Genomic DNA, 11365 nt, shown 5'->3' with positions numbered 1-11365 from the left:
TTTAAGAAGGACCTCAGGAAACTGTTCAAGAGAGCCCAGCCCAGAGCCCCCAAGCTGCTGCAGGCAGTGAACATCTCCTGTGAGGCCAGGCTGAGGCAGCTGGGGCTCAGTGCTGTGCTAAAGATGTGCAGGGCAGTGTCGGGAGGATGCAGCCAGGATCTGCCCAGGGGTGGCCAAGGGCAGCACAAGGGGCACTGGGGGCAAGCTGGAGCAGAGGAGGTGCCAGGGGAACAGGAGGGGAAACTTTGTCAGTGTGAGGGTGCTGGAGTCTGGAGCAGGCTGCCAGAGAGGCTGTGGAGTCTCCTTCTCTGGGGACAATCAAAACCTGCCTGCATGTATTCCTGGGTGACCTGCTCTGGGTGATCCTGCTCTGGCAGGGGGTTAGACTCAATGACCTTTCAAGGTCTCTTCCAGCCCCTAATGTTTGTGATTCTGTGAACATCCTTCTAAACTGAAAGAAGGCAGCCCACCCGGCAAAGGAATGCCTGCCTTTCTGCTCCAAGTCAATTTAAACCCAGCTCTTTGGGAGCTCTCTTGCTTGCATGTGATCTTGCCCAGTGATTCACATAGCAATGCACAAGAAACACAACTGTGTGGACATGGCAGAAGCTGAAGGGACAGTCTGCATTTTGGAGTCAATCCAGCCCAAGCAGAGAAACCAAGCGTGTCAGAGGAGATTCTTCTACCACTACCTGTACTGTCATGTAGCAAAATAACCACCACAGAAATCTGACTATTTTGGTGTTACTTGCTAAAATATCACACAGAAAAGACTTGCACGTGGGCTTTTTCCCCCTGAAATGTAAATATCCCAAAGAACCTGACAAGACAGACAGAGCGACTAAGGACACACAAATATCACAGGCACTTCTGAAGAACACAGCAGCGAACGGGCAGGGTGACAAAAACCTCCACATGGAGCAAGCCTCTTGCTCTCCCTGCCAAAGAAAAGGCAAGGAAGCTAAGAGCAGCATAACAAAAAGTAGGTTCAGAGATACCTCAGCTGAAGAGCAATTTAAAGAACTGACCCCAGATCTTTTGCTCCTCTGCTACAGCAACTGCTGTACTGCCATGAATTCACACCGTGGCGAAAAGATGTCAGCTTCAAAATCAACTTCATGTTGAAATGTTATTCTTCCTGTTTTGTCCTTCCTGGTGATAAACACCAGGAAATCAATGAGGAAGCATCATTTGAAGTGAGCCATTCATCATGCACTGAGGAGGGTAAGTACCCCATAAATTGCAGTGATCCATTTCCTATTAGAATCACACAACAGAAGGCAGCAGCATTTCCATTAGCAATTTTTATGACCTCCGTAGGTAAAGGCTGGGGCTAGGAAATGGCTTCATTTTGTCAGCTATAAAGCAGCTGCCAGGGAGGGAAGAACATCTTCAAGAGAATCAGAGGTATTAGTCAACCACGGGAGCTGGTGGGGCTGCTGTGTGTTGTCCTCCTCTGACCCCTTTGCTTTACTAATAACTCTGATTCTCTTGAAAATGTGAGTGTGGGCCCAAAACCTTTGCCATATTGCCCCCAGACAGCACCGGCTGCAACCTGGGAAGCAGCGGAACACTCGAAAACCGTCAAAGCTAAGCCAGACCTTGTGTTACAGAAAACACACAATAGAAATTCGAGCTTTGAAGTGGATGAGCAAATGTTACAAAGTCAAGAGCTGCATCTTCCCTCGGCCGTGGGCCCTTTCTCCATCTCAGCCTGCACAGCACCCACTGCCCTCTCCACCAGAGCCAGGCAGGACAAAGGTACCAGAGGTCACAAACAGAAACTGTCATTTTTGATGTACCCCTTCACAACTAGCCAAGATCATGTCTAAGGATAACTAAACACCAGTCCTGAAGTAAGAATGAAGAGGCTACTCCTGGGCTTCTGCGAGTGGGGCTGGGAAGACAGGAGAAAAGAAAGGAGGAAATGGTTTTCTTTTCAAATATTCCCCCAAATAACTGCACTGCATTTAGCATAGAAATGCTTCTCAGTTCAGCCTGACATAGCAGGGGGAGGTAACGTGTTGAAGGCAACCTCACCCTACACTCCCATGTACTTGAAGCTCATGCACCAAAACATCACCCACGCTTGTGAAACAAGTTGTAGGAAAGCACTTTGCATGAGTCTCAAAATGAAAGCAAACAGCCAAGCACACCCTCAGTGACAGTGATTAAGCTTAAGGGTTGGGAAACCAAATAAAATAAAAACATTACGTATCTCCTGTGAGCCAAGGTCCAGCACTGGCAAAATCCTCTGTGTTATAGATGAAGACAGGCTAAAGGAACATTTAGCCACTTCTGCTCCTGTCCCCTCACCTTCCACACACCCACCACGAATGAACACTGAGTATTTCCACAGAGATCACCACACCTCCGAATCTGTACATCAGGATTGATTTTTACAACTCTGAGCTTATTGTTTCCTGAATTTCCACCTCACACAAGGCAGTGCAAGCCACAGAATCACAGCATGTCAGGGGCAAGGGAAGGGACCTTGAAAGATCATCCAGTCCAACCCCTCTGCCACAGCAGGATCACCTATGCCGGAGTCACCTGACTGCTTGGAGCCCAAGCACCATGGAAATCCATATTCAAAATGCTCCAGTCACTCCAGCACAGCTGAACTGGAGCTGCAGATGCCTCTACCAGGCAGGACTCTGGGCCACTGACGATACTCATGGGAGCAAGCCTCACAGCCTGAACACCTAGAGTTGAGCTTTCCCTTCAGTGATACCTGGTATCACCTTACACACCACCCCACGCTAATTATGAAGCTACTGTCTCTTGCCAGCAGAGAGGATCAGATGAATGTTCTTACAGACAGGGCAGTGAGGGCTGGTTAGCCCTCAGAACTGAGACTGAGTTCAGCTGCCTGAAAATTCACTAATTATTATACACCAAAAAACATTTCAGACCAGCTTCCCCACATCCTTTCCTCTTTTGCTCAAAGAAAAGTGAGGAGCTGCCATTTTCTGAAAGAGTCAAGTGCATAACTGCAATATTTTAGGGCCTGGCTGCTTCCCAGAGTGCAAATTTTACTGTTCTAGAGCTGCTATTATCAGGAGCTCCTTCATTAAACTTGGCCAAACTCAGGGCTCAGAAGATGAGACATCTCTGTGGAAGGCTTTCTGGGAGCTGTCAGTTCAGTGTTACGCTGCACATCCTAGCCTTAATCCCCGATCCTGTTTTCTGACAGCCAGGGACTCGTTCCCACCCATCCTGCCTCACCAGGCTCCATTCAGCATTCCTATGTTCTAGTGCCAATCTGAGCCCAGCCTCCAGTGTCTACTCTGGCAGGGTGGCAGCTGTCACGTTCCATCCACATCACAGCCTGGCACCCGCACCCTTGCCTTGCACTCAGTGTTAACACGTTTGGACTTTGGGCTCTGCCCTTGGCTTTTCCCAACACTGACCCCTTTCTTCCCCAGCAGCAGCCTGACCCAACCGCAAAGCCATGTCCTAGCCTGAGCAGAGATCACAGAGTATCTGTGGAAATATTTAAGCCCCAGACAGGGGAAGAGGCAGGGGATGGCTGGTGGTCCCCTTTCATGAAGCCAAGCAGTGCTGCCAGCACCCCTCCAGATGAGCACTGTGCTGCTCAGTTCTCCTCTGACTGCTCTGCAGGTGGAGGTGGCAAAAGGTCTTCGAGGCTCCCCCTCTCAGGCCAGGGTGTTCCATGCAGACCACCAGCAGTGGAGGCAAGACACAGTCAGTCACCAGAGCTAAGGTATTTACTGAAAGTGTCTATTGGGTTTGCCTGGCAAGGTTTTGGTGGCAAGGAGGGGCTGCAGGGGTGGCTTCTGTGTGAAGCTGCTAGAAGCTTCCCCTGTGTGAAACAAAGTCAGTGCCAGCTGGCTCCAAGATGAAACCACTGCTGACCAACACCAAGCCAATCAACGACAGTGGCAGCCTCCATGGGACAGTAGTTAAGAATGGGGGAGTGGGAGGTGGGGAAAGGCAACTAGGAGAGAGGACTGAGAATGTGAGAGCAACTCTGCAAACATCAAGGCCAGCGAGAACAGAGTGGGAGGAGGTGCTGCAGGGATCAGAGCACAGATTCCCCTGCAGCCCACGTTGAAGACCATGGTGCAGCAGGCTGCCCCTCTGTAGACCACAGAGGTTAGCAGCAGAGCAGATATCAACTTGCAAGCCATGGAGGACCCCACATCAGAGCAGGCAGATGCCTGAAAGAGACTGCAACCCTGTGGGAAGCCCATGCTGGAGAAGTCTGTTCCTGAAGGACCACATTCTGTGGAAAAGACCTATGCTGGGGAGTTCGCGAAGGACTCATGCTGGAGAATTGCCTCCCATGGGAAGGACCCCAAGCTGGAGCAGGGGAAGAGTTTGAGGAGTCCTCTCCCTGGGGGAAAAGCAGTGGCAGAGAACAGGTGATGAACTGACCACAATTCTCATTCCCCATGTACCTGTGCCATTGAGGGGAAGAAGCTTGAGAATCTGGGAGTAAAGTTGAGGCCAGGAAGAAGGGAGAAGTGAGGGGAAGGTGTTTTAGGATCTAGATTTTATTTTTCATTATCCTGCTTTGATTTGATTGGATAAATTAGATGGATTTCACCAAGCTAAGTCTGTTTTGCCTGTGGTGGTAACTACTGAGTGATCTCCCCGTGCTCATCCTGACTCAACAGCCTTTCACTCTATTCTCTCTTCCTCGTGCAGCTAGGAGGGCAGCACTGGAGCAGCTCTGGTGGGCACCTGGTACCCAGCCAGGATCAACCCACACACAGCAGAAGAGCAACAAGGCTTGAAAACCTTTTGACTCAACTTCAGGCATTGCAATGGGTGATCATGGAAACATTACTTGGGTCTAACCCTCCTGCCTCTTCTCCCAGCTGGTTTGTCCACCTCCAGTCCCCCCAGTCATGTCCTAGAATCCCCATCCCAGGCCTTAGTTTTATCCCCGCCCAGCAACTCTCCCACCATCCAAAGGCCCCTCACAAACCAGATCCCATGCTTCCACCTGAATTTGTCAGAAGCACTTGCTTTCATCACGTCTTTTTCTCCTCACCTCAGAAGTTCTCAGGCTTCTTGCCAATATTCTCAGCTCTGCCTCCAACAGCCCCTTCCATTCCATTTCTTACTCCAATTCCCACACCCTTCCTCCCCCAGCCAATCTTGATTGCTTCTACCATGTGGCTTGTCTTCATGTTTCCAAGGCCCCAGATTCCTGTATGGCCAGTCCAGGCTCCCCTGTTTTCCTCAGCCTCCTTCTTTACATCCCCCCATGACTGTTTACATTTCCCTACCATCTGAACCAAGTAGCTTACTGCATAAATCCAACCAGTAAAGTGTCACACACACGCAACCAAAGCTAAAAACTCTCCTCAGGTTCCCTGCCTGACCTTCAGAGGGGTAAGGAGCAGGGTTACAACTAAAGCTTGCACAGCTGTTTAACAGCTGCAACAGAGACAGAACTCTACAGTGCAACACCACCATGTCTCTGAGCATGAATAAACTTAGAATTTCTGTCTTTAAACTCTGATAGCTTTGGCTGACTTCTGAAGAGACAGCAAGGATGCAAACTCAAGATTAAACCTCTGGCCCAGCACAAAGGAATTAGAGCACAAGACTGCTATCAAAACAGGCAGCAAGCAGAATGTTTTCCCACTGTTTGCCCTTGGAAATGAGGGGACAGAGCAGTCTTCAGCAGCTGTTCAGCAGGCTCTGGCTTCACAGAGATGACTGAAGCCTGGCAAAGCACTGGCACACAACACTGGGTAGCAGAAACTACTTGCAAGAAGCAGCAGATAGCATGAGTGATGGCAGAGCTACTTCAGAAAGAAAAGTGCAAGTAATTCAGGACAAAGATTTTTTTGTTTCCTCTCTCCTGTTTCTAGAAGTTACTGTTCCTTCACTGCCATTTCTAAAGTCAGTAAGATTTTTAACCTTCACCTTGCCACCACTCCCTTTAGGTCTGAAGAGGATTCAAATAGGAACTTGTAAGCTTACACTCCATTACCCCATGGATGCAGCTGGGTTTGGACCAACGTCTTGAGCTCAAGGCAAATTTGCTGTTACTGGGTAATTTCCATCCTCTTTTGAGATAAAGATTCTCATCCTAATGCAAAGTTCACCTTTGCAGTAATAAATGAATTAAATTCTACCTGCACTACACAAGAAGGCTGCAGATTTAAGTGAACTTCAAGCTTCCAAGCTAAGCAGCTCCCTACTGATGGAACACTCCAGTATCACACAGAACACAAAGCTGCCCTCCACACTTAGTCCCAGCAGCCAGGAAAATAAAGTCACAAGAGCAAGAATTTCAGATGGAAAACATGAGGTCATCTAATACCTCTTGTCTCCTCAGGATATTAAAAAAACTGTTTCTTAGTGCTGTATCCACTACAACTGGGATTCAGCTTCCTGATCCCTGTGGGATCTGCAGTCTCTATCTCAAAATACAAGCCCAGGACTCCAGAAATCACTCAGTGCAGGCACAAGAAGCTCTGGTTTCCAGAGAGCCAAAGAATGGCTTTCTCTTCTCCATTTCCAATCTTTAATCTTTGTAAGGGGTGGCTAAACACACTGAAGAGCAGACTTCCAACATCCCATCCTGTCCAGCACACACTTACAAACAGATGAAAGATGACTGTACTGTGGAGTAACTGAATCAAAGTCCATGGAGATGCAATTTTGAACACTTCAGCTGGCAGACAGAAGCTACAGCCCATGGCCACATGTCCTGGTGAGGCTGTATCTTAAGGACTGTGTTCAGCTCTGGGCTCCTTACTGCAGGAAGGACATTGAGGAGCTGCAGCCTGTCCAGAGCAGTGCAATGAGGCTGGAGAAGGGCCTGGAGCAGCTGGGGGTGAGGAGGGGCTGAGGGAGCTGGGAGGGTGCAGGTGCAGAAGAGGAGGCTGAAGGCAGAGCTCATTGCTGCCTGCAGATGCCTGCAAGGAGGTTGCAGCAAGGAGGGGGCAGCCTCTGCTGCTTGGGGGCAAGGGACAGGAGCAGAGGAAATGGTTCCAAGCTGCCCCAGGGGAGGCTCAGGCTGGAGCTCAGGAGATATTTCTGCCCTGGAAGGGCTCTCAACCATTGGCACAGGCTGCCCAGGGCAGTGCTGCAGTCCCCACCCCTGGGGGTGTTCCAGCAGCCTGTGGAGCTGTGCTCAGGGACATGGTTTGGTGTTGACCCTGCAGTGCTGGGTGGAGGCTTGGACTGGAAGAGCCTGGAGGTCTCTTCCAACCAGATGTGTTCTGTAATCTCCTTACAACAAAAGGCTGAGAGACCTGCAGGGGTTAGTCTGGAAAAGAGGAGGCTGAGAGGGGACCTTATTGGTGTCTACAATTACCTGAATGGTGGCTACCAGGGTGATAGAGCACTGGAGCAGGCTGCCCAGAGGTTGTGGAGTCTCCTTCTGTTGAGATCTACAAAATCTGCCTGGCCACTTTCCTGCAGAGCCTGCCCTAGGTGGGCCTGCCTTTGCAGGGGGGTTTGCCTCAGTGGTCTCTGGAGGTCCTTTCCAAGCCCTAGCGTTCTGTGATTCCTACAGCTGCAACTCCCTCTAGCCCTGTTATGTCTGACTGAAACCCAAAACATGCATTCACACATTTTCAGCCAAACAGCTGTTTGAACGGCCTAGACTCACCTCAAGAGGTCTGTGCTCAAATTTGATCTCAAAGTTTCTCTTTCAAAAATACACCACAGTTAGCATTGACTTGTGTGGAATGGAAGTACAAAACCACCATTTTTTTCCCCACTGAAGTTTAAACTGCAGGTTAGAAGAAAAAAAGTTATCCCTTGGCATGAAGTGTGTTTTAAAGAAGCTGACTTCCTTTTCTCTTTTAGAGATGGCAATAATATTGCTAATGCCTGATGAGGAGAGGCTGAGGGATCTGGAACTGGATAGTTTGGAGAGGAGAAAGCTGAGAGGGGATCTGAGCAATGTCTATAGATACCTGAGGGCTGAGGGTCAGAAAGGAAGCGACACGATAGCTTCTGTCCACTTGTGCCCTGGCATAGGCCAAGTGCAATGGATGGAAACTGCAGCACAGGAAGCTCCACCTCAAGATGAGGAGGAACTTCTTGACTGGAAGGGTCCCAGGGTCTTGGTACAGGCTGCCCAGAGAGGTTGTGGAGTCTCCTCTGAAGCCTTCCCAGCCCCGGGTGGATGTGTGACTTGTGCTAGATTCTCTGGTCCTGCTCTGGCAGGGGGGTTGGGGTCCAAGATCTCCAGATGTCCCTTCCAAGCCCTAACATCCTGTGATTCTGTGACCTGACAGCAAAACGGAGCTACTAGACAAGGTGCTCCTAATTTCCACAGATATACAAAGGAAAATTACCCAAGACCAAGTCAGATGAAGTGGCAGAGCACAGAAGTCAGCTGGTGGCAGTGACTCCCCCACTGCTCACAAAGCAGGGAAGCTGACCCTTCAGACCTGCATAGCTCAGTAGCTGTCGGTGGCATGCACCTGGCATTAAAACCAGCTAGCCATGATCCTGACCTCTGCATTGCTATGAACAGCAGCCATTGTGGTGAGCAGGACCTCTCTGGCCTCATCATTCACATGCTGTGAACATGCAGCATGTGTGTCAGCACCTAAGTAACCCAGGACAAGGGCATGTCCCCTCAGGGCTCCCCAGCCTGGGCACGGACACTCAGCTGCAGGGCACTGCAGGTGTTAGGCTGATCTCAACAAGCATGCTCTGCACGTCCATGGGCCTTGGGTGGGCTGCAGTGTTTCTGCTCTGGGGAAAGATGAAGGTCCATCTGCTTTGTTTAGACCATCTGGATTTTGTACTGTTTTTTTGTGCCTTGCTCCTGTGACCAAGTTTTCTGTCTGGTACCTCTTAAACCCACAGTTCTGTACAAATGAGGCAGAGGCAGGGAGCTGAAACACATTTCATAGAATCAACCAGGTTGGAAGAGAACTCCAAGCTCAGCCAGCCCAACCTAGCATCCAGCCCAATCCAATCAACTAGACCACGGCGCTAAGCGCCACGCTCTCAAAGTTCATGAGGAAACAGCCACTGTGGCAGGACACTATCTGTGCCTGGGACAGTTAAAAGGCAGCACACAAAGAAGCCATTGGAGAGGCTAATCCTAACCACACACAAAATACAGAAGACATTTCCAATCAGAGTTTAGCAGCCAAGAAATCCAGACCTTTAAACTAGGCTTCTGTAGCTGTGGCTTTCCATAGCTGTTTGGAATTCTGAGCTTTATTGCCAGCATGCTGCAGGAAACTGTACACTGCTTTCACCTGGCTCACTGCACGCAGAAAACTCACTGCAAGCACAGAACTGACCTGGAGCACTTTCTGCAGCCCACCTCACTCAACCCAGTGACCCAGAAAAGAACAACAGGCTGGTTAGAAGACATGGCACGGCAGAGCACCAGCCCTGTTCCCTAGGCCACAGAGCAGCCACGAGCAGATAGCCAGAGGAGAGCACAAATGTACCCTGCGACATTCCTGCAGCGGTGATTACCCAAAATAACCTCCCAGCCTCCACTGATTGGCAGCTTGAGGCTCATTTAACAGCACCCATAAACTTATCCAGCTGCTTTAGAAATTACCTGAACCTTCAGCAGGCCTTCATCCTGAGAAAGCAGAGCCACAACCCACCTCACACTTACAGTTATCCCCTTTTGCCTCCTCTCATCTCATTGGATGCTCCTCAGCTCCTTTTGCACTGAGAACTCGAACAGCTACCACCTTCTGCCCCAGGATATTTTATGGGCCTCAGCTGTCTTCCTCCCAGGCTGCTGTCTAGTCAGTGTGGCTGTTCCTCACCCAGCAGCAGCTGCTGGATATCCTCCATTGCTCACTGTTTTCTCTGTATTTTTCCACTTGTTAAATCTGCTCCTGCAGAAAGGAAGGAAGCAACCAGCACATGGCCTTCAGGGTGCAGGCATGCTGAAAACGCATGTGACTGGCAAAGTCATGGAGTTCGCTGCTGCCCCTTCCCTCCCTCCCTCAATGACTCTTAATATTTGCTTTTCTTTGTCTCGCTCCCCACTCCACTCCAGGCCATTCAGCCAGCTTGTTACCAGCACTCTCTATGCCATGAAGAGCCTGTTTCTGAGCAGCAGCACAGCTCACACACGCACATATTCCCTGTCCCGGTTATACACCAAGAAGCTCCCAAAGAGCAGAGCCTGCATTCCCTGCACTGCTATCCCAGGCCAGCACCAGCATGGCAAAGAAGCAGGACAAGTGGAACTCAGTTCTATCCTTCCTGTGCTGCTGTTAAGATCTGTGACTGCTTCTGTTACAGTGCTTCATGAGAAGGAAGATACTGCATGTGAACGAGTTCTAAGTAACCACAGGCCAGCTGAAGCAGAGCAGAGGTTCTGCATGTGGTAGTTGAGCAGCCCAAAACTGGCAAACCTCTCTATCATCTCACTCTGAAATTTAACAGAAACCACTGTCACACTTCAGCACAGACTGTCTCCATCCCTCAGTAGAACCTGTGTGTTAAGCAGTAGATTTCACTAGAGAGATGTCAGTACAAGAGAGATTTAAACCACAGACACATGCAGGCTGGCAAAGCCCCTCAGGAGCACCAAGTCCAACCTAGAACCCTACTCTGCAAGATTCACCTTAAACTATATCCCCAAGCACCACATCCAAACGACCCTTAAACACATCCAGGGTGGGTGACTCCAGCACCTCCCTGGGCAGCTCACTCCAGTCCCTCTCCACAATGTCCCTTCAAGTAGTTGTAGACAGCAATGAGGTCTCCCCTCAACCTCCTCTTCCTCAAACTAAACAGTCCCAGCTCCCTCAGTCACTCCTCATAAGATTTATTCTCTAGGCCCTTCAGCAGCTTTATAAACACACTTACAGAGATCTCTAAGTCAGGAACGAAGCCACTGAGTGTTTCAGGAAGAACAAGCAATTGCAAAGCTGATAGGAATAGAATTTGTCTGTTCTGTCCCTGAGATGTTCAGCAGCAAGAAACTGAGGTTAAAGGGAAAAAAAGACAAATCAGCCTGGTGGGATGAGTTGTGATCAGTCTGACCTTACAGGTGTGGTGCTAGGGCAAGCACATGGGCACGTTTCTCAGGAGTGGCCACCAGAAACGGTCACAGAAGCACCAGAGCACACACGGTGTGAAAAGCAGAGGGTGACTCTTCCTCTCCCTTCTCCTCAAGGCTGGCAAAGATCACTGAAATCAAATACTGCCCAAGGCAATTGTTAAAAGCACTTTGGCCATTAAAGTCATGTCATCTGGTGACCCAGCTGACCTACATTAAACCCGGGCTAAAGGGCAATGTCATCTTTCTTTCCTTTTGGATACTGTGACTTTGCATCTCCAGCACAGATGGATGACAACCCCTTAGGCCTTCTGGTTTCCACTGTGGCCCTCACTATAGACCAAAGTTAGCTGCAACCAATCTTTTGTA

Source organism: Pogoniulus pusillus, chromosome 34, assembly GCF_015220805.1.
Source record: "Pogoniulus pusillus isolate bPogPus1 chromosome 34, bPogPus1.pri, whole genome shotgun sequence".
In the NCBI taxonomy this organism is placed as follows: domain Eukaryota; kingdom Metazoa; phylum Chordata; class Aves; order Piciformes; family Lybiidae; genus Pogoniulus; species Pogoniulus pusillus.
The sequence above is the reverse complement of the archived record's forward strand: the minus strand, read 5'-3'. Positions refer to the sequence as shown.